At 47.9% G+C, this 27,095-nt stretch overlaps 1 protein-coding gene across 5 annotated transcripts in view; it reads left to right on the top strand.

Moving 5' to 3' along the window:
* Positions 1–18,759: 18,759 nt before the first annotated feature.
* CSNK2A1 (casein kinase 2 alpha 1) overlaps positions 18,760–27,095 on the top strand; it is a 53,723-nt gene continuing 45,387 nt past the window's right edge. For 3 of the 5 annotated variants that reach the window (XM_034639787.1, XM_034639786.1, XM_034639784.1), the window contains exon 1: positions 18,976–19,127. The gene's annotated coding sequence lies outside the window, so the exon portion shown is untranslated. Of the gene's footprint in view, positions 18,784–18,975; positions 19,128–27,095 lie in introns of those variants that run through there. The other 2 variants (XM_034639785.1, XM_034639789.1) reach the window with 2 other exon arrangements.

The raw sequence follows: 27,095 nt of genomic DNA, 5'->3' as shown, positions 1-27,095 counted from the left end.
CCCCACCCCCCCAAGGACAAGCAGGAATTAATATGCGGGTCCAGGTGAGAAATGCTGTCATGAGCACCCCATACACTCTGCCAGGGTCCTGGCCTGTTGGGGAGGTGGGTCCCTAGTGGGGAGGGTCCCAGTCTAAGGCTGGGGCTCTCAGTCAACAGCAGCTATGTGACAGCGGCATGTGGTGCCCCCTAGCCGAGTAGGCAGGGCTCCTTCCTTGCCTCTATTCAAAAGGGGTTCCCGCTTTTCTGGGCACAATGAACTGAACTCGATGTCTGAGGTTCTCGCATGTTCTCCCGTGGCTTAGGGTGGGAGATTGTTTCTCTCCCTCCCCATCCCTGCAGGGCCAGCCACCACCTACCGAACTCCGGGTGATGCCTCCTCTCCACACCCACGTTAATGCTATGCCCCCGCCAGCGATGCCCTCCTCTGCCTCCCCATTCTCCTGCCATCGTTATAGCTCTGACAGCAAGGACAGTGACATTCCTGTTTGCCATCACATCCCCCAGAACCAAGCACAGTGCCTAGCACGTAGTAAGGGCTCAATAAACACCTATGGAGTGAAATCCTTGCCTCCTTCTGGAGGCCTCTCCTCCCCTCACCATGGACAAAGTGATGTCCTGGGAACTTCTCCACTGCCCAGTGAGGCAGACACATTCACCCCACTGGAGGGAAAGCAGAAAAGAGAAGGACCCAGGATCGCTGACTGAAGACCGCACAGTGAGGAACAGTCTGGGCAGCACTCCAGTCTAGACCCAGGAGTGTCCTCACAAGCCCACATCGGCTCCCCCCGCCTCCCTGCCACCAGCTGTCAAGTCTGGAACTGGTGTCTCCATGCCGTCGCAGTCCGGCAGAAAAATGGGGTGATGGTGGGGTTGCAGAGGTCCATTCTCCTTCACGTGGGGTGGAGCTGCCCCCGAGGATCTGGAGGTTTTGGAAGCAGAGGGTTTCTGGACATGTGTGAGGACAGGCTCTGCACAGAATGAAAAGTGACCCTCTGGGGATGTTCAAGCATTGGTTGGTGGCACTCTACTTGGCAATGAAAAGAAAGAGATGGCGATCCGTGCAACAATAGAGAGGAATCCCAGAGACATCAAGAGGAGGGAAAGAAGCCAGGCACAAAGAGTACATGCTGTCTGATTCCTCTTGTAAGAAATTCTAGAAGAGGCAAAACTCAGTCAGAGTGACAGAAACCCGATTAGTGGTGGCCGAGGGCCAAGAGGTGGGAGTGATGGGTGAGGGACCCCAGAGAGCTTTTTGGAGGTGATGGAAATGTTCTGCATCCTAATTCGGTGGTGTTACACAGGGTATATACACGTTAGTCAAAACTCACGGAAAGATACACTTAAAATGGATAACCTTGGCCCCCTCTAACTTTATGTTAATTACATCCCTATACGCTTGATTTTAAAAAATTGGCACCATCCCGTTGACCTTGAGAATTTATGATTCCTTACGAGTCAGACTGCATTCTTTCTGGCCCTAGAGAGTGCCTCCTCCCAGATGTTTCCTAGACCCACCCCTGAGGTTGCCCGTTGGTATCTGCCTCGCTGCTTTCCGGGAGCAGAGGGCACTGCGAGGTAAGCGCAGGCTGCCGTGTGCTGAGCACCTGCGGTGGGCAGCCCTGAGCTCTCCCCATGGGTGCCTGACCTTCCCTTAAATACCCAGTGATGTGGGTGCTCTTCCCCCCCCCTTCACAGAGCGGAGAACGGCGAGGAGGAGGGTTCTTGTTCAAGAGTTTATCACGGGCAAATGGGAGTCTGCCCTGGGAGCGGGGGTGCTGGAGCCCCTGTTCAGCCTTCCCAGGGGTCCCCTCCTTCCTGGCCTCCCAGGTTCCCACCTGGTCCATGAAACAAAAGCCCAGCGGGGGCGCGGGCACACCCTCCTGAGAAAGGAGTTTGGTGCTGTTGGTTATCCTGAGGAGCCTGGGAGAGGTTTGAGCCCTTCCAGGGAGTTCGCGGAGGCGGTCCTCCCAGCACCTGCAGCCAGCCTGTCCTATTTCCTGGCTGTGTGACCTCTACCTGCCTGTGTCTCCACCTGCTTCTCTGCAAAGTGAGGATTAAACATCCTGGTTACCCCATGGGGCGCCTGGCTGGCCGGGGTGGGAGAGCACGTGACTCTTGATCTTGGGGTCATGAGTTCAAGCTCCATATTGGATATGAAGCCTACTAAAAGAAAAATACTGGTTACCCTTAACGGGTATGGGGTTTTCTTTCGGTGATTAAAATGTTTTAGAACCAGGGAAGAGGTGGCGGTTGTGCAACAATGTGAATGCGCTCAATGCCCCTGAAAGGTACACTTGAAATGGTTAATGCTACGTTATGTGAATTTCACCTCAGCAAAAAAGAAAAAGGAGGAAAAAGAGATCATTTGCATAGCTATAAATGGACACATGCATTAAGGAAAAAGCTATCTACCTAAAAGGTGTAGTGAGGATTTAAAAAGCAGTAAATGTCAAGCACTTAGAAGAGCACCTGACCCATCGTGAGTGTGCAATACGTTATTTCTGTTGCTATTTAGTGCCCTCGATTGTTGGCCAAGCTGCCATCCTCCATGACAAGCCAGCTGCACCAGCCTCCACCTGGGACCCCTGCTCTAGCCCCACCTTCTCCTCTTTTCCCCAGTGTCAGTCAGAGGGATGGGGAATCCTGTTAAAACCCAAGTCCCATCAGGCACTCCTCTGCTCAGGACTCTCCAACATCTCCCCATGTTATGGGAGAAGTAGCGGAGGCCCTCCATCCCCTGTCCCCTGACACCCCCTGTCTGCCCTCATCTTCCATCAGTCCTTTCACTCACCAGTCTCCAGCCACACTGGCCTCCTTGCCTTTCACCCTTCCCCCTACGGCAGGCATGCTCCTACCCCAGGGCCTTTGCACTGGCTGTTCCTTTTGCCTACAATGCTCTTCCTCCAGATTCACACAGACGCAGCTCCACCTCCTTCAGGTCTTGGCCCAAATGTCAGCTCCTCAGAGAGGCCCTCCCTGACCACCCTCTTAAAACTGCTCTGCTCTGACCACTCATCACGCCCTCACTGACTGTACAGCCTGATGTGATATTGTACACTTACTTGTTTTCTGTGTTTTGTCCATCTCCCCAGGAGATAGGAGCCTTCCTCTCTCTTCACAGGGACTTTTTTTCCTGCTGGAAGCCCAGCCTGGTGCACAGTAAGCCCTCCATAAATCTTTGTTGAATGAATGAATGAATGAATGCATGCATGTCCTGGACAGTGCTCACCTGGTCATTCAGCTGGGCCCAGCATGTATGAGTCATGAGGGGCAGGGACTCTGGCTCTCCCAGTGGCCCCAGTACCACCTGGCATGGGGGCGTCTATTGAGGAGAGACCTCGCCCCAGTTCAGGATCCTGCTACCTGAGGAGTCTGGAGTGGCAGGAGGGCCTGGAACAAGAACCCTGGGCCAAGGGTCTGGCCTCCTCCCACCCCATCCCCAGCTCTCTCCCCTGGGACTCTAGACTCTGCTTCCTCCCCCTGCAGCTGTTCAGCCTCTTCCTCTCCTCTTCCTCTGGCCTGAGCATCCTCTGGCCTTCATCTTCCCCCTCAGCTGCTCTAGGGGGTGGGAGGAACTCCCTCTAGCCTCTCCTTCCCCACCCTCCTGGCCTGGGCCCGAAAGCCTCCCCTTCAGGCCCCCTCCCCAAAAGCACCCCACCCCAGAACTCCCCTCCCCTTCAGGCCACCTCCAGGGGGCAGGTTTGGGGAGCAGGGACCAGGGAGGAGTCCTGGGTCCCTTGACAGGCCTCTCAGGCCCTGCCTTGCTGTGTGACCCATCTCTCCACTCAGAGGCCAGCTGGGGAACTAGGCGCTCTATGCTCCAGTCTCAACCGTGCTGCTTGCTAGCTGTATGGCCCTAGGCAAGTCACTAACCCTCTGTGTGTCAGAGTTGGTCTTAACACTAGGATGCAATGCAATGATGTGGAGCAGTTTTGTAAATTGCAAAGCCCTAAAGCACCCTTGGCTGTGTATTTGTGCCCGGTATTTGACCCAATGAACCCAGAACTCTGAGGGACAACCTCCCAGGGACCCCTAATTTATCCCAGATGTTATCTACCGTCATTATCTTTATCGTTACATCATTGATAACATCCTCAGGTTTGAGAAAGGCCATAGTCAAAGTCCATCTCCTTTGAGACAGGGGTAAGGTGCCAGAGAACATTCTAGAATAGCACCCCTCCAGGTAAGCCCACTATCCCCCAGGGAACCTCGCAGTAATGCAAAACTGGGAAGAGTCATCATTATTCCGGTTTACAGATTCAAAAGCTGGAACCCCGAGAGCATCAGGCTGCCTGACCCCGAAGCCCAGGCTCCGTTGCTATCCCTGGCTGATAGACCGGGGTCCCCGTCCGGCCCTCCATACCTGTGCCCGCCTCAGCACCCCGGGAACTCCTGTTCAGCAACTCCTCTCCCTCATTCTCCCCAGGCATTTGCCTACCCTTCCAGGGTCCTTCTGATTCCATCCAGGCTGGGAGCAGCCAATGCCAGATCCCTTTCCTTCCTGATTCCAGAACAAGAGAGGCATTGAGAGCCTCCGGGGCCCCAGGCCTAGATTAGTTCATAAATATTATCAACAGCTACCACACTCTTATTCTCATCTTAAAGTGAGACTCAGAGCATTTAGGTGAGCAACTCACTCCAGGTCATGTAGCCAGGGGGAGTGCGAGCTGGAGATGAGACTCAGGTCTATCTGACTTCAGAATGTTTTCAAAGAGTTCTGACATTGGGTGACTTCATTCCCAGCCCTACTCCTCAGTCTCCTCGTCTCTAAAACGAAAAGTGTAATGCTTCATGAAATTGAGCTGTGAGAATTATGTTGCATCAATTTATAAAATGCCCAGAACAACACTGGACACAGAGGTGAGGCATCACTGAGGGACTGGGGACTCTGAGGTCAGGCCGACCTAAAGCCAAGGGCCAGCTCTGCCTCTTTTGCTCAAGGAGACAATTACTCTATATCTCTCTAAGCCTCCCTAAACTCATCTGGAAAAGAGGGACGATCACGATCAGCCCCTCTCACAAAGATGGTGCTGGTCCCCAAAGCTTAATTTTTTTTTAAAGGTTTTATTTATTTATTCAACAGAGATAGAGACAGCCAGCGAGAGAGGGAACACAAGCAGGGGGAGTGGGAGAGGAAGAAGCAGGCTCATAGCGGAGGAGCCTGATGTGGAGCTGATCCCACAACGCCGGGATCACGCCCTGAGCCGAAGGCAGATGCTTAACCGCTGTGCCACCCAGGTGCCCCCAAAGCTTAATTTTTTTTAAAGTTAAAACCATGGTTCGCATCTGAATAAAAAAGTGAGCACATGCCCAAATCGTATGTAATTCGTTAGTATTAACTCACCAGCAGAACAGTGAGGCTGATTCAAAACATTTAAGGGAGGTTGAAATGTGGATAGCCAGTGGAAGACAAGGAGAGAAGATCGTGAAACTGGTCGGGGCGCCCGGGTGGCTCAGTCGGTTAAGCGCCTGACTCTTGGTTTTGGCTCAGGTCATGATCTCAGGGTCATGATCTCTGGATTGTGAGATCAAGGCCCATATGGGCCTCCATGCTCAGCAGGGATCTGCTTGAGATTCTCTCTCCCATTCTGCTCGTATTCTCTCTCTCTCTTTAATAAATAAATAAATCTTTAAAAAAAGATGATAAAACTGGTTAATGTCCTACAGTACTAAACAACTGTAACCTTCAGAATGGACTTTTCTACTGGAGAAAAATGATTTGCAATTTACATCTACAAGAGAACATAAAACTTCCCCAAGTGTGGGCCTGAAAAATTAGTGTATGACAGGGGAAACAAAGATCTCTTTCCCCAGAGAGTTGGATGCCCCTTGGGCAGGCCTGTTGGACAGTGCTCCAGCATGTTGCTGAAAGGACCTGCGGCCCACCTCTGGCATTATTTCCAAGTTTGGGATACTTTTTTTCTAAATATGAGGCTGCAATGAAATAACGGAGGTAGGAGGAATTTATAAATTTTAAAGTGCTGCATGCCTCTTGGCTCATTTGTGTAGTGTAGACACGGTCTTATTTATCTTTATGTCCTTCCAGAGTGCTCTGATCAGCAAGGCTGGCGTTAGCGTGAGGTGCTATTAAACATCCCACAATCCAGAAGTATCCTTTAGAGGGAGACCCTGCTCACCTGCTGACCCTCTGGGACAGCCTGGATGAGTCTTTATAGTTTCATTTACTCAAGAGTGGTTTCCTGGAGGACTACTTACTGCCACACACTGTCCAGGGCCCTTGGGATGAAGCAGAAAATAAAACAGAGCAGTCCCTGCCTTCGAGGGCCTAAAATCAAGACAGAAGACAGAAAATTAACCAAGGTAGAGGTTAACTCATTACAAATCATCACAAGCACCTAAAAGGAAGAAAACATGAGCAGAGCCACCAGCTTCCTCACCAGTAGAGGAAAGCCTCCCTAAAGAGGGGGCACTCAAGCTCGGGCATGAGGAATGAGAGCATGCCAGCCAATGGAAAAGTTGCAGGAAAGGCAACCCAGGTAGGAGGTACAGCATGTGCAATGGTCCTGGTGCAGGAAACAGGCTTCAGGGAACAGAGAGAAACAGCGTGGCCATTGTTTAGAGAGTGGCAGGAGATGATGTGTGGGGAAGTCAGCCAGACCTGAATCGTGGTGAGTGTGGTAGGGGTAGAGGGAGATCTGGCAAGAGACCTAGACTTCATCTAAACATAATAGGAAGATTTGGAATGTTTTGGTCAGACACCTCCATTACGCCCACCTACGAAAGGAAGGTCCTGGTTTCTGCCTCAGGGCTCCGACCAGGTGTTTTCACAGTGTGGTACCCGAACCCGCAGCATGGGGATCACCTGGAACTCGTTGGAATCGCAGATTCTTGGGCCCCAGCCCAGACCTGCAGATCAGACACTCTGAGGGTGGGACTCAACAATCTGTGTTTTTCAAGCCTTCCAGGTGGTGCTGAGAATGCCTACGTTTGGGAACCACTGCTTCGGAATCAAGAACCCACAAGTTAGAAACGCGACCCAGGGTTGCCACCTGGTGGTATTTCTTGGGAACTACATCCTGGACACCACTTCCACCACTGACCGTTTTAGATGCCGGCAGGACACACTTTCCACTGAAAGGACCCAGACCAGAGTCTTAGACAGGAGAGTGGCTTTAGAGTGTGCCTGTCCGCTTTCCTCACATGCAAGGACACGCAACATAGGAGGGTTTCCCCAGTGATTAACTTCAGGTTTTCTACCTGCTACACTTGGGATAAAACCAGATTTCTCTCTCTCCTTATCTCTCTCTCCTCTCGTTCACAAACTCTCTGCCGGCCACACTGGCTTCGTTGCTGCGTCTCACCCCAGGGCTTTGACATTTGCTGGTCGCTCTGCCTGGAATGCTTTTCCCCCCAGATTTGCATGGCTAGCTTCTTCACTTCATCCAGATCGCTGGTCAAATGCCACCTCCTCTGGGAAGCCTTCCGGGACTACACCTACCAAAAAGCTCCAGCCCTACTCCCTATGACCCTGTCTTCTTTCTCTTCATCCCTGACATTTAGTTCATATGTTTATTTGATATTTATCTATCTTCCTTATGAGACTGTGAGTTCCAATGAGTCAAGGATGATAGTCTGTTCTGTTCACTGTTATAGCCCCAGCACAAACAGTGGGTGCTCAATAGATACATACTGAATGAATATACTCTGTAATGTAGGTATTATCACCCTCTTTCCCACCAATGGGGAAACTGAGGCTCAGCAAAACAATGTGACTCTCTGAAGTTCATACAACGAGGAGGTGGCTGGGATCTAGATTTGAAGTAGGACCTTTGGAAGCTGAGGTGTGAACTGGGTCCATGGTGGCAGCTTGGGGTTCCTGAGGCTGGGAAGACTTTTCGATCAGGCTGCCATATCTCCATCACCCAAGATCAGCAAGCAGGTTGTGAGGTCTGAGGGATGTTCTTCAAGGTAAAGAAACAGAGGGCAGGAATCCAGTGCTGAGATCCTGCCAGGAGCGTGGGACAGTCCGCAGTGACTAGGGGGTACCCACATATACAGCAGGAGGGGAGCATAGATGCAGACATCCTGCAAAGGGTCCTAAGTCCTGTGAGGTATTTGGATCTCTCTTTGGTAATTAGCGAGGGTGAAAATCTGTTTTTAATGATCTGAGCCTGTGACCAAATTCCATTTCGTATGCAAACACAATGTGTAGGGGGTTTGTTTTGTTTTTACTAATTTTTAATGGACTTAATGTTTTTAGAGCAGTTTTAGGCTTGCAGAAAAATTGTGCAGAAATTACACAGTACCCTTATACTTCCTCTCCCCAACACCCACAGTGTCTCCTGTGATTAACACTTTGAATTAGTGTGATGCATTCATTACAACTGATGAACCAATATCAATGCATTATTTTTTTAAGATTTTATTTATTTATTTTTTAGAGAGAGAGAGTGAGTGTGGGCCGGAGGGGAGGGGGGAGGAGAGGGGCAGAAGGAGAGAAACAGAATCCCCAGCAAACTCCTTGCCGAGCACGGAGTCCTACATGGGGCTCGATCTCACTGCCCTGAGATCATGACCTGAGCCAAAACCGAGAGTCACCCAGACGCCCCCGAGCACACTGTGTATTTGCTTGGTTTTAATATACGGTGAATCTGCCAGGAAAGCGACCTCCACACAAGCTGGGAACAGGCCAGGCTTGTGTTTGGTTCTGCACTTCACCTAGAATTGCTAAACGTTTTGGACTATCCTGCAGTCGTGGTGTTTGAGTTGCCAGAGCTCCTGATTCAGCACCCAGATTCAAGAAGATTCCACTCTCAGCCATGGGATTTTTTGTATGTGTGTATATTGTGCCTGAATATTTACCTATTAACTAATTCTAAATTATTTTCATTTTTTTTTAATTTTATATCACAATTAGGGTCTTATTTGTTTAAAATTATGTATCAAGGGATGCCTGGGTGGCTCAGTCGGTTAAGCGTCTGCCTTCGGCTCAGGTCATGATCCCCGGGTTTTGGGATCGTCCCGCATTGGGCTCCTTGCTCAGCAGGGCTTCTGCTTCTCCCTCTGGCTGCTGCTCCCCTGCTTGTGCTCACTCTCTCTCTCTCTAAAAAATACATAAATAAATAAATAAATAAATAAATAAATAAATATCTTTTTAAAAATTGTGTGTCAGTAGGTTATGTCATTTATGAACGTCATTTGAGAGAAGAAAAGAAGCACTGCAACTGTTAAGAGGAACTCGGGCTCTCACAGGGGTCCGCCCAGGGTTCCTCCACAGGACAGTCGCAGGGGCAGGAGCGTCGGCCCCTCAAAAGGCCCCATGCCGGCTAAGCAACCTACCCACTTACCCGAGAATCAGTACATCCACACAGTTCCCCTGCCGGGTGTTATACAATGTGTGGGGCTACCCCACTTTACAGAGGGGGAGACTGAGGTTCAGACAGAATAAGTCCCCTCTACGGAGCTGGAAATTGAATCCAAACCTGTGCTCCCCACCACCCAGCACCCAGGCCTGGATTTCCTGGGCCTCCCGAAAAGACCATATCGGGTGAGCTGAGCATCCCCAGACCTGAAGGCCCCAGAAAGGGGTGGAGAGCCACATAGGGGAGCAGAGAGTTCAAGGGCGCAGGTTCTGGCCTAGGTTCCAATCTGGGCTGTGTCACGTATGACCCTGGGACAGACGCTCACCCTCTCTGAGGCTCGGTGGTCTTATCTGTAAAATGGGTCACCAGGGGCGCCTGGGTGGCTCAGTCGTTGGGCGTCTGCATTCGGCTCAGGGCGTGATCCTGGAGTTCTGGAATCGAGCCCCACGTCAGGCTCTTCTGCTGGGAGCCTGCTTCTTCCTCTCCCACTCCCCCTGCTTGTGTTCCCTCTCTTGCTGGCTGTCTCTCTCTTTGTCGAATGAATGAATAAAATCTTTAAAAAAAAAAATGGGTCACCAAAGCATGGGAGGTACTGTCCCTTTCCACGTCACCAGTGTGGAAACTATGGCTCATAGAATGGAAGTGACATACCCCATGTGAAAAGGGGGGAGGGGTATGGGATGGTTCTTTAAGGTAAGGATGCACTCCATTGCCCAGTAAGATCCCCAAGGCTCCTTCAAAGCCCAATTTGAGATTCACTGGTCAGTAGGCAAAGGCTAGGGGTCACTTGCCACTCCTCAATCCATCCACCCTCATGTGACTCCCACAGGGCAGAAGTATCTGAAAGCCCCAATGGGCCAGGAGGGCTAGGGGATGCTGTTCTCAGAAGCACTGCCTCAGTTTCCCTGTGCTGGACTCCAGTTCTGAAACAGATCCTAGATCAATCTGTTCTTCTCCATCTCTCCTACTGCTGCCACCCAAGTCCATGCCATCATCACCTCCTGCCTCCCTCCTCCTCACTCCCCGCCCAGCAGCCAAGGAGATCTTTTATAAATATAATCATATGAAGTTGCTCCATTGCTTAAACCTTCCATGGCTCCCTATTGTTCCTAAGCCAAATGCTTCTACATGGTGCCTAGGACCCTGCCCAACCTCTCTCATCTCATTTCCCACAATGCTCCTTCCACTTTCCCACCTGCCTTGTGTATGTTCAGGCCATATTGGCCTCCTCCACATGCCTTTAACACACCAGCCATATTCCTTTCTTAGGACCTGTGCCCATCCTCTTCCTCCTCCTTGATCAACCCATACACAACCCCGTCCTTGCCTTCACTGAGCAAACCCTTCCTCCCTTGTTTCCTCCCTCCAAGACGGCTTTTCCTTTCCATGCCACCCTCATGCCTCACCCTCTCGTCTCCCCTGGCAAGAGTCCCAGTTTGCAATGATAGATTCGTCTGATTATCTTCTCCCCACTTGATTGAACTCCCCTCGACCAAGGACACTGACTTGTTTCCTGCCGTGTACCGAGAACCTAGAAGTGTTGGCCCAGAGAACGCACACAGGAAAGCCTGCTGAAGAGCAGACTGGAGGCATGCACGGCCACTCGTAGGAGAGGGGATGGCTCATCTCCTCTGCCAAGTGGACCAAGACATCCAAGACATCCAAGACAACCAGAGGGGAACCCCGAGGGGGAAAGTGGAAGGCAGAAGGAATCCCAGGGACAATTCAATTCACTGGTCAGCCTGAGCTTACGCTGGCCAGACACTGTGCTGGGCACTGGGGCCAGCATACATATGCTAGGCTAGGGACAGGACACAGCTCTGAGCCACACTGCCCCGCTGAGCAAACGTAGGCAAGTCACTAAACCTCTCTGAACCTTCACGTCCCCAACTACCAAATGGGAGAGGTGGAGAAGTGACTTCATTACAGAAAACCCAAACCTTAGGGCATTAGGACTCCAAACGCTGTTGAAACTCCGGCGGAACCGGCAGCTCTGTTCGGTTACTTGTGCCGCAGCCCGAATCCGAATCACTCCAGCATTTAGCGGCTCCACACAACTATTTTCTCCCTTGCTGTTGTGAGGCAGGAATTTGGGAAAGGCACGGCTGAGCAGTTCCTGCTTTGTTGCAGGCAGATGTTGTCCAGGCCTGTGGTTATTGGGAGGTTATTGGCTGCCTGTTGGCCAGGGACACAAACATGTGGCCTTTCCACCACAGTGGTCCTGGACCTCAGCCTGTTATGTCTGTTACCTGCACCCCTTCCAGTATCTCAATTTCAAGCAGCCAGCTGGATGACGATCGCCTCCTATCCTTCCAGCTCACTCTCCCTGGTATCCCGACCCCTGCAGTCCTTCAGTCCCAGTGGGACCTCCGATCCATGGAGCCTACCACCTTTTCCCTCATGTCCTCACTTCCCTCCTCACCGATTAAAGGCCATGGGCATCATTATTCCCATGAACTGCACCCCCCGAGGTGCCCCTGCCCCCTCTGGCTAACTACCCACTGGTTGACACCAATGCTCTGTCCCTCTGGGTTTGTTCCCCGGCAGTGGAATGTGGCTGGAGAATGTAGCATGGAAGCCGTCACAGGCACTAGGCTCCCCTTACTTACATGGTGGCGTCTGGCTGACTCGGTAGAGCGTGCAACTCTCGATCTTGGGGTTGTGAGGTTGAGCCCCACGTTGGGTGTAGAGATTACTTAAAAACAAAATCTTTTTTTTAAAGAGATTTCCCTCCCTCCCTTCCTTTCTATCGTCTGTCTTCCTGTATGTATGCATTTAAATTTTCTTCTGCTCTCTCTAAATCCCACTCCATTGGGCTCCCACCATTCTACCTAAACTCTTTCCTATCAAAGTCACCACGCCCTCTACTTTGCTAAATCAGCTCTCAGGTCTCGTCTTCCTTGACCTCTCAGCAGCTTTTGAGACAGACCAACAATTATCCCTGTCTTGAGATGTTTTTCTGACTTGGCTCTCAGGACCTATGTCCCTGTCTGCTCCCTCTGAAGCTCCTTTGTTGGTTCCTTTCCCCTTAATGTCGGATGCCCCGAGGCTCAGTCCTCCATCCTCTTCTCTTCTCTCTGTTCACTTCCTTGGAGATCTCACCCAGTCTTATGGCTTTCAAAGCTATTGCTACAATGAGGACTCCTGTATTAGTCTACTTGGGCTGCCAGAACAAGAGACCACAGACTGAATGGCTTAACAACAGAAATTTATTTTTTATTTCTCCCAGTTCTGGAAGATCAAGGTGCCGGTAGGGTTGGTTTCTGGTGAGAACTCTCTTGCTGGCTGGCTGCCTTCTCCTCGTGTCCTCATATGGCCTTTCCTCTGTGCTCACTCAGACAGAGAGAGAGAGAGAGAGAGCTAAGGAGAGTGAGAGAGAGAATGAGAGAAAGAGAGAGAATGTGTTCTGAGGTTTCTTCCTCTCCTTACAAGGACACCAGTCCTACTGGATTAGGGCCCCACCCTTATGGCCTCATTTAACCTTAATTACCTCCCTAAAGGCTTTACCTCCAAATACAGTACATTGGGGGTTAGGGCTTCAACATACGAATTTTGGGGAGACACAATTCAGTCCCTAACAACTGCCAGAATTACATCTCCAGCCTAGACTTCTCTCCTGGGCTCAGATCCATGCATGCAACTTCTCCTAGGCACCTGCGCTTGGAGGTCTGATGGGCCTCAAACTCAACAAGTGGCAAATGAAACTGCTAATTCCTCCCTCCTTTCCCTGCCTGAAAAAGTTCTCCCATAGCCTTCCTCGTCTCAGTTAGTGGCAAATTCCTTCTTTCGATTCCTCTGACTCAAAGCCTTGGAATCACCCTCAATTCCTTTCTATCTCAAAACCCCCATCCCCAATCTGTCCTTTTGGCTTTGCTTTCAAAATCAGCCCAGAGCCTAACTTTGATTCAAACCATCGCCATCGTTTGTCTGGATTGTGGCCGTGGCCTCTTACCTGGTCTCCCTGCTTCAGCCCTCGCTCCCGTTCTATTTATTCTACACCCTGCTGCTTGTGAGATTCTGTAGAAACGCAAAGCTGGGCCTGTCCTTCTTCTGGTCAAAACCCTTTGACATCCCCCACCTCACATGCCGGAGGCCCAAGCATGATGCCCAAGGCTGTGCATGGTCCAGCCCCAGGGGAGCCACCCTTGCTGGGTGCCAGCATATTTTTAAGGGCTTTACTGTATTCAATCATTTAATCCTGACAAGAGCCGTATGAAGCAGGTCTATCAGTTAGCTATTACTATAATAATGTTGCGTAACAAACCGCCCCCCAAGTCTGTGGCTTACAGCAGCGAATATTGATCTCTCTGTCTCTCATCTGCAGTCTTTTGGGGTTTGGCTGATCTCGGCTGGGCTCGGCGGGGCTTAGCTCCACGTCATGTCTGCTGCGTGTTTTTTCCACTCTTCGACCAGCCTGTTTGATGCTGGGGCTTTGGATAGAAGCTCTAGCTTCCCTAAACAGACACAGGACATTCTCCTCCTAGCTGTTTATTTTTTTTTAAGATTTTATTTATTTATTTGACAAAGAGAGAGGCAGTGAGAGAGGGAACACAAGCAGGGGGAGTGGGAGAGGGAGAAGCAGGCTCCCTGCTGACCAGGGAGCCCGATCCAGGGCTCAATCCCAGAACGCTGGGATCACAACCCGAACTGAGCCACCCAGGCGCCCCTCCTCCTAGCTGTTTAGCTGTCACTCAAAAGGGATGGAGGTCATGAAAAAATACAATTTAAAGTTTAATACAAACAACACCGAAAGACAAAACTTTCTTCACCCAGACTTTCCTACAGAAATTTCAACTGGGACTGTTTCAAAAGACACAATGCACCAATGACAGTCCCATCCTTATGGTGGAGGACCAAACTCCCAGGGAGAATATGGAAAACAGGAGACCTCTTAAGGCTTCAGCTGGAACTTACACATTGTCACTTTCACCTGCATTTCACGGGCCAAAGCACATCTGTGGCCAAGCTTAATATCAATGGAGTTGGGGGTATAACCAGCCCTGGCTGGGGGGAGAACATAACAGTCACTGAACAGCAACCTAATCTGCCACAAGGTATTTCATGCTACATCCTCTCTTCTTTCTTTCCTTCCTGCCCTCTTTCCTACGTTCCTTCCTTCCTTTCATCATCCTTCCTTCCTTCCTTTTTCCTTCCTTCCTTGTTTTTCTCTCTCTCTTTCTTTCTTAAAGATTTTATTTATTTATTTGAGAGAGAGTGCATGCACCAGTGGTGGTGGGGGTGGGGGGGGAAGGCAGAGGGAGAGGGAGGAATAGGCTCCAGGGGAGCCAGACATGGGGCTCGATCCCAGGACCCCAAGATCATTACCCAAGCTGAAGTCAGATGCTTAACAGACTGAGCCATCCAGGCTCAGATGAGGAAACTAGGGCTCAGAGAGATCAAATAAGTTGTCCAAGGTTATACTACTAGTAAATGACAGAGCTGGAATCCAACCAAGTCAGAGTCAAGTTTACAAATGTCACGGACATCAGGCCAAGGGATTTAGACTTTCCCTGAAGGCAACGAAATGCCACTGAAAACTCTTGAGCAAGAAAGGGACATAGTGGTGAATAAACTTTCCTCCAGTGGCAGTGCGTGTGCAGGATGCGTGGGAGAGGGAGAGGGGAGGGGCTCCCGAGGTAGTTACAAAACTTCAGGCCAGAACTGATAAGGTACCGGGCTGGAGCAGTGTCAAAAAAAGGGGGGGGAAACTGTAAACGTAAAAATCAAACAGAAGAAGACAGAGGTGAGAGACAAACTGAAGAAGGACATTTTAAACACGTTTTCTCGTTATGGAGGGTTGAAATAAAAATTCATGTTTGTTACCAAAAAAAAAAAAATTTCAAACCAAAAAAAATTTGCGCAACGCAGACGGAAGTGTTTAAAGTAAAGTTCCCTCCTCTTCCTGTCTTCTGAGATAAGCTCCATTAATAGTCTGTGGTAAATCTTGCCTGAACTTTGTCTAAAACTATATAGCCCATGTACATCTACCCATTTTTAAGTGTGTTTTTAAAATGTGTTCTGACCAAACTTTTGTTTCGTCTCTTGCTTTTCCTCACATTACAGTGTGACAGAGCCAGCTTTCCATGTCAAGACAGTACATTGTCATTCTTTTTAACAGCTTTGCCGCTGACTAGATGTGTGGCCCTGTACAGGTTGTTTAACCTCTCTGAATCTTGGGTGTGCTTCATCTATGAGCGGGATAACCATGTCATTGCCACACAGGGCTGTCACGAGGATTAAAAGAGCTCAGACACATAAGGCCCCTGGCATAGCATCTGATGTCTACTAAGGGCTCAACAAACATTAGTTCTTGTTGTTCACAGCTCCGTGGTTAGCTAGCTGCACGATAATTTATCGAACCCGGTCCAGGCACATGATCACTTCGTGTGGTATGTTTGCAAAGTTCAGCCACCACAATTCTGGCCATCCTGGTACGCACGACTCTTTGCCATATGACTCTGGTGTTTTTTTCATCGACAGATGGAGTCTCTTTCTATTCTCCTTGAATCTGAGCTGGCCGTGGGACACGCTTCGTTCAATAAAATGCAGCGAGAGTCATGTTCTAGTGCTTCGGAGCCTTGGCCTCAAGAGGCCTTGCTGCTTTTGTGCTTGCCCTTTGGAGGCCATCATGGGAGGAAGCCTGAGCTCGCTGCTGAGGAAGCCACATAAAGGAGAACCAAGGCACTCAAGCCAACAGGCCCAGGCAGCTGGCAGACATGTCAATGAGGCTGTACGGGGCCAGCCAGCTTGCCCAAGTACTCACTGACCGAGAATGGTAGGGGTGAGACCGTGCACAGCGGAAGAGAACTGCTCTAGCGGACACATGTCCGAACTGCCAATCCACACTGGCAGAAGCAAATAAGTAAGTGTTGGTTTAAGCCACTCTGTATTTGGGGTGCTTTGTTAAGCAGCAGTAGGAAGCTGATAAAATCAGGTTTGGTGCAGAGAGGAGGACTCAGATTGGAATGCAAGGTCTGTCACGGCATGTGACCTTGGTCATGTCTCGTAATCTCTCTTCGCCTAGAGTTCCTCATCTGTGCAATGGGATACTTTGAGTTCCTACCTCATCAGGCTGACGTGGGGAGCGAATGAGATGGTGAACATTCACTGTGAGGCACAGGGCAAGTACTTCAACTCTTAACTGTGATTATTGCTCTTGTTGTTTGGAGGCAATCTCGACTGAGAGTTGTCACGTGGGGTGTCAGGAAGAATAAGTGGTAAAGATAACTGAGCTGGTTTTTGGAGCCGCCATAACCAGATGGACATTGGAGAATGGGAGCTTCTTGGGATAAGAGACCTACACCAGGCTGGTCAGGGAGATGGCCAGGCTTGGGGCTCATTCCTAGCCTGCTTAGTGCGAAGGTTTATATGTGTGTGCCTGGGTGAGCTCTCTGAATGAGGTCATGGATGGACACTGGAACTGGGTAGAAGAATAAAGAACTGACACTGTAGGAGGGGCTAAGACCACAGGGAAGGTGTGGGGGCTAAGCCTTGGGCAATATCCCTGCTCTTCTCACATGAAACCCCAGACTCCTTATCATGGCCTGAATGCCCTGCCCACCTCCCCCACCAGATTCCCTACCCTCTCTCTTTCACTCACAGTGCTTCAGCCGCCCTAGCCTCCTTCTTCAAATTTACCCAACTCTTTCCTGCCTCAGGACCTTTGTACTCACTGCTCCCTTCTTAGAGGGAACTTCTGAACCACTCAAGCTAAAGTGCTCCTCCTTTTAGACTATTTCATAGCTACTTACCTTTTTCCTTCAGAGCATTTATTGCTACCTGAAACTATGTTGTTTATTTATTTGTTTACCCACGTATTATTTGTTTTTCACTTTAGAGAGTGAGCTCCATGAGGAATTGGTGCCTGTCTTGCTCATACCCCAACCCCAGCACTTAGTGTCCGGCTAATAGCAAGTGCTTAATAGCTGTGAACGGAATAAATGTGAACAAAGGAGCCATGACAGCTGGCTCAACAAACAAACAAACAAGATCCAAGGGCCAAGTGGAAGGCCAGTCATTTCCTTAAAAAGGTCTTCATGAAAACCTTGGGATCATCTTGTCAAACCTCCTCAGTCCACAGGTGGGGAAACAGCCTCAGGGAAGAGGATTGACCCTCCTTTCAGCACCCAGAAAGCCATTACTGTAGATTCCCAGCCCCTGGGGTCAAATGCTGCAGACCTGTCTGGCAGATAAGCCCAGAAAAGGTCACAGCCACCTCCTTGCGATCATTGCTGTATGTCTGCAGTTGCGGCCACCCCTATTCTATAGGGGAGGAGATTGTCTCTTTGGGAGCAGAGGTGACAGTAAGCTGACAAACTGTGAAAGGAGGGCTGGAGAGGGTGGGAAGGCCAATTCCTGGGCCAGGCAGCTATTCTGAGGCAGCTCAGGGATAATAGCTGGTACCAAAATAACCCAACCTCCTCATCCTTGTTCCAGCCTTCACACCTCTGCCCCACTAGAGGTGAGGCTAACACTTGAGTTCCTCTCAGTACCACACCAGTTTTTAGCAGGGCCTGCGGAGAGGACAGTGATCATCAGACCCAGCCCTGTCCACTGGGGGCTCACAGTCTGTTAGAGGAGGCAGGCTAGGGAACAGTCAGGCTGCTGAATAATGGTGCCTACAGCTGGGGAAGCTCAAGGGAGGGAAGAGCCTCAGAAGAAAGGATCCCTGAATTAATTCAATGGACATACGGAAGTTAGCCTGTTCAGGGGATGACAGTAACAGAAATAACAGCCAGCACAAAGGGAGGCAGGCAACACATATAAGCTCCAGGAATAGTTGGCAATTTTAGTGGGTAGAGGCATCAGAAATATGAGAGGGGAGGGGCACAATAGGAGGCTAGAAAGGGGGGTGAGTGAGCTGTCCAATTTATCGAGGAATTTGGTTGCCAAGAGAAGAACTTCGACTATCTTTGGTGCACAAAGGAGAGCCCTGGCAGATTGTTATCCATGAGGACGCCATGATCAGGTTTGCAAGATATAAAGTGCCCCGTGGCTGCTTTGGGGAGGTGTCTGGGCCGGGGGAGGAGGAGGAGGGGCAGACCGAAGGAAGAAAACAGTTTATTCTAGATGGGCAATTCTAAATAGGACTCTTGTAGGAAGCAGGAATTGGGTCACTGTCTCTGTAGGGCTTAGATCATCACTCCTTCGACTCCCAAGCCACACCATTCCGAGGGTTCAACTTTCGATCGTTTGTCGCGAACTCAAAGTTTGAGCAGAGCAAATGTGCCGCTGGAACCCTAACCCTAGTCAAGGGGTCCGAGCAAGAGACTCCAACTCCCAAAATGCTTCGCTTCGCAGCCCTGCGAGTCGCGCATGCTTCAAGAAAGGCCAGTCGGCTTGTCGACTCGTCAGCAGGGTGAGATGCGGGAAGCATAGGGACCGCCATCTTAGCTTGGGGCAAACCAATTGTACACCTACGGGAGGTTCTTCTTCTCTGCCTCATCAGTTCTTAACAGGTACTGAAATAAATTGCGCTTAATTATTGCAAATCTCTTTATTATGTTTTACATTGAGAATTTCTTCCATTTTACCCCCCCAGTCCGGAACTGCTCCTGCAGGGGTACAATAGCACATCCCAGCATGGCCGCACTCAGACAGATTCCGCTGGGGGTGGAGTCGGAAGCGGTCCCGCCCCGCCTCCTGGTAGGAAGGGGGTTTCCGCTTCCGGCAGCGGCGGCTGCAGCCTCGCTCTGGTCCCTGCGGCTGGCGGCCGAGCCGTGTGTCTCCTCCTCCGCCGCCGCCATATTGTCTGTGTGAGGAGAGGGGAGAGCGGCCGCCGCCGCTGCCGCTTCCACCACAGGTACGGTGGGAGCCGCCAGGCGAGGTCGGTGGGTGTGGAGGTGGGCCCAGGATGGGACAACGGAGCGCGGTCTCCCCTCGCACTCCCAGCGGACTCTGGAGCGGCCCATCGCTTTCCCCTGCCCCCCCCCACCAGCCGAGGCCCCTGCAGCCCATCGGGGAGGCCTGGGGCCACTCTCCAGGACGGGGAGCGAGGCTTGGGGGGGAGAGGCTGACGTGAGGGTGGGACCTGGCTTTGGGGAGTCCCGTTTATTGCGGGGGAGAGGGCTGGACTGGGGCGGAGACTAGGGGGCAACTTGGAGGAGGGGGTCGCCGGAGGGGGAAGGGAGCTTGAGGGGTGGGGCCACTAGGGGATGCTGGGGGAGGGTGCCTAGGGGAGTGGTGCCTGCTGGGTAGGGTGGGGTGAACCCTCCCGCGGAGCGGAGCGGAGCAGCTGGAGTGGGGGCCTTCTAAGGGTCCCTCTGGGCCAGGCTGGGCTTCTCATATGCAGACTGGGGTACAAGGGGGAGGAAACCTCGGGCGAGGTCGCTGGGGAGAAAGGGGGAGGGGACCACGAAGTGGGGCAGAATGGGTGGAGTTGGAGTTAAGGGTTAGTTGGGAGCCTGGGTGGAAGAGAAGTATGTAGAATGAAAGCTTGGCCAACAGTATACATGTTAAGTTTGTGACCTTTTGAAAGAGTACGACTTTTATTTTGGTTTTGGTTTTTTTGTTGTTGTTATTTTGCAGCGTTGGAACATTTCTAGTCTAGGCAGGTGATGGGTGGAGCTTCAGTAGTTTGTTTTTGGAAAGCAAAGTCAGGGTCGGAAGAAGTCGCTTGAGTCTTGCTATTGTGGGAAAGGAAGAGTTCTGAAAAGAAGGTGGTGCATTAATTTGGGTAGACTTGATTACCTTTCAGCTGCTGAGTTCTGTGAGAAGAGGGCATGGGGAGAGGACATGAAAAGAAAACTGGAAAGGGAAGATTTTTCTAGGAGTTGGGAGACTGCATTACATCTAAGGAGTGGCAATACAGGCTAGTGGTAAAGAACCAGAGTGTTTGGATTCTCATGTATCAGTGCCATTACTGCTTAGCTGTGTGCCCTAATCTTTGTAAACCTTGCTTTTCCTATCTATAAGGTGGGGCAGTATTTCCTAGATCATACAATTACGGTGAGCAGTAAATAAGATAATTTGTGTCAATTGCTTAGGTAGTGCCTGACAGGTAGTAAGTGCTTGATAGATTAAAGGGACTAGCTAGTATATTTGGGCTTCCTCTGTTCTAGGTAGAATTTGTGGTCAAGATTGTAACAGTAGGCAAAACTTCAGAATATTACCTTTGTAGTAATTGTTGCCATTTTTTGTTTTGTTGCAAGTCAACTGACTTAATTGGCTTGTTGGACCTTTGACTGAAAGACTGGGACCAATAACTCGATCTTCCTCAAGTCATTTAAAAAACTTCACCTGCTGTTTTATCTGGGCAGGTTTATCCTTCTGTGACTTTGAAATACTTGACTTTCATGCGCCATTGGGGGAGCGTGCATGACTTCAAGAAAGAATGAAAAGATCTGAAGTTTGCTTAGGTTGATTTATCAACTGATTACAAAGTTAGGTCACCCTGGGGCAACTTTTGTTTAAAAAAAAAAAAACCCACACAAACATGCCCAGTTATGTTCTCTGGTATGGCATAAAATAAGAGAAGCTCACATTTAAGGGGAACATTGGGTTGTTTCTATGTAATGGGTTTATTGCCTTGCTGTTTGGGGATGAAACAAGTGGCAGCTTCTTTCTCACAGTGTATTTTTAGTTCTCCGGTTGCCTAGCCACTGTTACAGGTTGAGTCTTTGATTTTACTCTGAACAGACACCTTTACTTCACACACTCCTTTGGAGAAAGGGGAAATTTTCTTCAGGAACTGAATTTAAAGCCCCACATAGGGTTTGGGTTTGTAGTAGACAGAATGCCACCCCTCCCAAAAAAGATGTCCATACTCTAATTCCCAGAATCTGTAAATATGTTACATGGTAAAAGGGACTTTACAGATCTAATTAGTGTTAAGAATCTTAAAATAGGAAGACCATTCTGCATTTTATGGGTAGGCCCAATCTAATCACATGAGGCCTTAAAAGCAGAGAACTTTCTCCATCTGGGGAGTCAAGAGAGGGCAGAAGGATGAAATCAGAGATTCCAATCATGAGAGGGACTTCCATTTGCTGTTGCTAGAGGGGTCCACATGGAAAGCATGAGAAGGAATATGGGTAGCCTCTAGTAACAAAGATCAGCCCCAGCTGACAACCAGCATGGAAATGGAGACCTCAGTCCTACAACCACGAGAAGCTGAGTTTGACCAACAACCTGAATGAGCTTGGGAGAGGATTCTTCCCCAGTTTCCAGCAAGGAATATTCCTTGGTTTTGGCCTTGTGAGACTCTTAAGCAGAAGACATAGCCACACCCACCTAACTTCTGACCTACAGAAACTGTGAGATAATAAATTTCTATTGTTTTAAGCCACTCCTGTTTGTTGTAATTTGTTATGGCAGCAGAACACTAGTATAGATTTTTGGTACCTGGAGTGGGGTACTGTTACCTAAAAACGTGGAAGTGGATAAAAGCCAGAAAAATTTTAAGGACTATGATAGAAAAGGCCTAGAACAGATTGTAGAAATATGGGTGTTGACTGCAAGTTAGGGCTCAGGTGGCAATGAGGTAGGCATTGGAAACTGGAGGAAAGAGGATCTTTGTTACATAGTGGCAAATAAGTTTAGAATTGTATCCTGTGTTTATGTGGAAAAGAGAACTGGTAAGTGATGAACCTGGCTATCCAGCAAAGGAGATTTCCAAGCAAAGTGTTGAAGGTGCAGTCTGCTGTATTTGTAGATATGAGTCTGACTAATGGAGTGAGCCACTGTGAAATTTATGGAAAGCCCATGAGGTCCTTGAGGATTTTGTACTATCAGAAACAATGCCAGCTTGGGTTGAAAAAGTAGAAAGTTAGAAAGGGCTATTAAAACCCCCAAATTCTAGGCAGGAAACAGGTTGGTAAAACTCAGGTGTGAATATGCTGCTTTTCATTAAGAAAGGTGGGTGACTCAGAGGGTGGAACCAAGAGGGCAGAGAGGTGGAGCTGAAAGCTACAGAGGATTTTTCCCTCACTTTGAAATGGGACAGAGTTTGCCCAGATTTTGAAACTGCTTTGGACCAATGGATCTGTTTTCCATTTCTTTTGTTGAAACTGAAATGTCTTTAACTGTTGCCCTGTGCCTGTCCCACCATTGTATGTTGTGAGCAGATAACTTTATTGTTTTCAGGAATTGTGCCCCATGGGCTGTACTTAACTGTATTATGGCCAGAGCCTCATCCGCATGTGATTTAGAAGATGAGATTTGGGACTTTTTGATTGATGAGCTTTAGGTGAAATTTTTAGACTTTGAGTTGATGGTATAATGGAATGAGACCTAAGGATGTGGGATGGATGTGTTTTGCATTTGGGAGAGATGTGAATTTCTGGAGGTCAGAGGGTGGGCTGTGGTAGATGAAATGATACCCTGCCCCCCTTCCCTAATCCGTGGAAATCTGAGTATGTTAATATTATGTGGAAAAAGGGACTCGCAAATATAATTATGGTTTAAGTATCTTAAGATAGGAAGATTATCCTGGTTTTTCTTAGTGGTCCAATCTAACATGAAGGCAGAGAACTTTCTCCAGCTGGAGTCAGAGAGATGGGCAGAACAAGTCAGAAATTTAAAACATAAGAGGGACTCAACCTGCCATTATTGGAGGGGGAGGCGCTCCTGGAAAGCACGTGGGCAGCCCTGCCTGACAGCCAGCAAGGAAACGGGGGCATCAGTCATACAACCACAAGAAACTAAACTCGGCCAACAATCTAAATGAGCTTGGAAGCAGATATCCCCCCTGGAGTTTCCAACGAGGAACAGAGCAAGGTGGACACCTTGATTTTTGGTCTTGCAGGACCCTAAGCAGAAGACCCAGCAAAGGCCCCCTGACTTCTGGCCTATAGAAACTGCGAGATAATAAATTTGTGTTGTTTTATATTTGTGGTAATTTGTTATAGCAACAATAGACAACTAATAGAGGGGGTTTTGGTGATTTTATTTAAGAATTTTGGAGAGATTATTTTCTAGAGAACAGAAGTAGCAAGGATTATTTTACGAAGTGGTTTGGTCCTAGAAAACTTCACAGAGTAATTGTGTTGAGTGGAACCTATGCCTTTTTTCCTTGGTGTTTAAATATCCTGTTACTGTCCTTAAGTGCAGTTTGAATTGGCTAGATGACTACCTTGGTAAAATGCAGATTCTAGAGCTCTAAGCCATTTTGATAGGATTTATCCGATAAATTGGTGATTTTTCCATGCCTATAATAAATGTCTTGGATTAATGACATAATTTCTTCATTACTTTTTATTGGTTGAATGAAGCAGTGCGTTTATATGAGAGTCCTATAAAGATTTATTTCCAACTTTTTAGAGGAGATGGAAATGGTCATCTTTTTTTGTGAATTGATAACCACCTATGTACAGTAGTCTGTTCCTTTTACACCTCCTACCTCAACCCAGAGTTGTGAGGTCTTTTCTCCCTGTTATCGTTTGAGGTTAAGAGTCAAATTTGGAAATTATAACTGCAGAATGGAGTTCTAGCTTTTAAGAAAGACTGTTTTTGTTCTGCGACACTATCCTATTGATTGGATTCATAAAATGTGGACTCTTAACTTTAGTGAGGACTTCAGAGGTTGGAGGAAAGAAGTCCAGTTCTTTTTGAGTTAGTTACCTGAATAGAAAGATAATTATAAAATTAGAACATTTCAGGGTATGAAGGACTTTTGAGACTGTTTGACTTTAGGGTTTAGAATAAAGGAAATTGGGCCATGTGAAGGTTAAGTGGCTCAACCAAGTATCAGCCCTAGAGCTGGCCAAGAATTCTGATCCAGGCAATGGAGATTCATGGCTTTTGAACCATATTCCCTGTGCACCCCTGCCTTGCCATTTTTCTAGGTTTTACCTTGGACCGATTCTTTCTCAGCCTCACTTTCCTCATGGAGTCATTGTGAGAATCACCATAGTGGATATAACACATTTAGCTCAGTACCTACTGTATGAAGTGCCCCAGAGATAGATGTTAACTGTTAAAATGTTTATGATAATTGCTTTGGCAACTGTGTGACAACTTCTGCATAATGCAGTCAATTTGTATAAATTCAGAAACTGACAAATGATGAGACTTGGCACTGGATTAGGTATAAGGTGAGATCTTAGCACTTTAAGGCAATAATGATGTTTGTGGTATTTGATTTAAAATGAGAAACTGGGCGCCTGGCTGGCTCAGTCAGTGGAGCATGCAATTCTTGATCTCAGGGAGTTCGAGCCACAGGTTGGGTATAGAGATTACTTAAAAATAAAATCTTTTTAAATAATGAGAAATGGATTTGACCTTGGTCTATCACAGTTCTTTGGATGACCTGGGCAAGTTTGTTTCCCAAGAGAATTAGTGTATTTGTACACCTAAATGTCTTTTGAACTCCTAAAATGGGTAATTTCAAAAGTGGTCTATTATTTAGTTGTTTCTTAGTAGTAATCTGGGCCAGCTAGCTTTTCAAAGAAATTACTCCAGGATTAAGCAAAAGGAACTCTTGTCATTGAAACAAGGGATATATTTACATTGGGATATAGATAATTGGTAGTTTTTCTTAAATATTTGGTATTCTCTGGGGTAGATTTCAGCAGACCTAGTTGTTGACCCACACACATTTTTCCCCCCACATAGAAATCAAGGATTGAGTCTTTTTAGAAGTTTAAGGTGAAAGAATTCACAGTATCATGCTAGGAGTGGTATTTCATTGGTTTCTACAAATCCTATGCTTTTCAGCCTTAGATATGAGAAGCCTACTTAGCAACAGTTGCTATGGTGGGCAAGCTTTTTTTACATTAGTGGTGATAATGTTTTCTTGCATAGAAAATATTGGGTTATCTGTTGTGAGGGTTTTAGGGTTAAATACCAGGGTACACTTAGAATAATCTCTTACAATTTATATGTGTTACATCTTAAATGCCTTTATTTTGGCCACTTTTTCTTTTCTTTTTATACTTTCTGGTCTCATGGATTTTTCTGACAGGTTTTTATTAGCTGAAACATTTTAATCTGCTTGGAAAAGTGAACGCTTGGAATTTTTCTGAAGTTGTGACTAATGCACTAATGGCCATTTCTCAATTTAGCTATCTCATTAATGTTCTATAAATTTTAAGAAAGCAACCCTGTTAAAAATGAATGGATAAATTATTTTTCAAAAAAAAATTGAATTTATAACCAGTCAAAATATGTTACTTATTCAACAGACCCTGAGTGCCTACTACATGTCTGGTAGGTGCTGTGCTAAGGATCTCTAGATAGTTCCCGTCTCCAAGCTTATAATTGAATGACATTTTGTAATAATGCATGTATCATTCCAAAACTTAGTAGCTTTCTCAGATGTGAAAACTCCTGTTGGCTTTGTATCCTTTTTTTTGGCTTCGTATCTTACGTATGGTTTCTGAAACAGCTACAGAAATCCGTAAGGGAGGGATTGAGAATTTCTCATTTTTAATGGAATTCTTTAACTCAGATTGCAGGGTGGTGGGCAAACAGATTGCAGGGGGTGGACAAACAGGATGGTTGGAAAGAACTCCAGCTTTGGAGTGAGGTGACCAAATTTGGAGGTTACTTAACCTCTCTCAAATCTGGATTTTGCCATCTCTCCAGTTGGGATAGCAACTACCACGGACAATTTATTAACCTTCAGTTTCTTCGTCTGTAAAATGGGGTTATTAGTAGTACTTCCCTCCGAGTATTCTTGTGAGGATTAATAATTAAAGCACCAGCTAATGTTTTCTCAGTGTTACTGTGAGGATGAAAAGAGTTTAAAATTCTGGGTGCCTGACTAATAATGAATTCTTTCACTTTGCTGTCAGTGGAGACAATGTGTTCATTGCAGTGCTGCTACTCTTTATTTTCATTTTCTGCCAGGAGTTCTTATTTTTTAATGAGGCCTTTTGACCTGTACTTCCTGTTTCTGGTGTCCTGCTGGGTGAGTGTGAGCTAGCTACTGAATTGGTGCTGGTTAGGGGTGGGTCTGTATATAAGTTACACCCAGTGTAGATTGCCTCAGTTGCTCAGTTACAGTGTACATTGCCAGAGTGGTTATCTAGTCTTGGTGAATCTAGGGTTCTCTTCTAGATAGCAAAGTGAATCTTCCCATCTCAGGCTCAGGGAAAGTTCAAGGTTGCTCACCTAGAGCCTTGTGGACCTGGATCAGAGGTCTTATTCCCAGTGGTTCTTAGATCATAGTTTACTTGTACTTGGGTATCATGTGTTAGGAATATGTTTGGAGAACTTTTTCCTGTATTAACATCTCTTTGTCCTATTCTTTCAGGTAATCCACTAACTTTCTTGTTTGATCTGTATTCTTAAATCAGACGCTCTGTAGGCGGAGCATGAACCTATCTTTATCAGTACTTTAAAGTGATAAAGCATTTTGTGTATTTATGACTCTATAGACAGAATGCAGATAACCATCTGCTTTGGAGTTGGTGCCCTGGTCTTCCATGTTTTAAAACCTGATTTTTATACCATTGTGGCCTGGTAGCCAGCCCATTCAGATAAAAGACTAATGAAGACTCCTGATTGTTGAAACTCACATCCCCACCCTGCATCTTGCCTCCACATTTAAGGCAACCCATTTGAATGCCTGAGTGGCTCAGTTATTTGAGCATCTGCCTTTGGTTTGAGTCATGGTCCCAGGGTCCTGAGATCAAGTCCCGCATCAGCTTCTTGCTTAGTGACGAGCCTGCTGCTCCCTCTGCCTGCCGTTCCCCCTACTTGTGCTCCCTCTCTCTCTCACAAATAAATAAATAAAATCTTTAAAAAAAAATAAAACAACCCATTTCATTGTAATATTTATGGTAGGCTGTTAATTGAATTCATGTGCGGAATTAGGGAAATAGTGTTG

The sequence above is a fragment of the Ailuropoda melanoleuca genome, chromosome 13 (genome assembly GCF_002007445.2).
Source record: "Ailuropoda melanoleuca isolate Jingjing chromosome 13, ASM200744v2, whole genome shotgun sequence".
NCBI lineage: Eukaryota > Metazoa > Chordata > Mammalia > Carnivora > Ursidae > Ailuropoda > Ailuropoda melanoleuca.
This window is presented reverse-complemented; position numbering and strand designations above follow the sequence as displayed.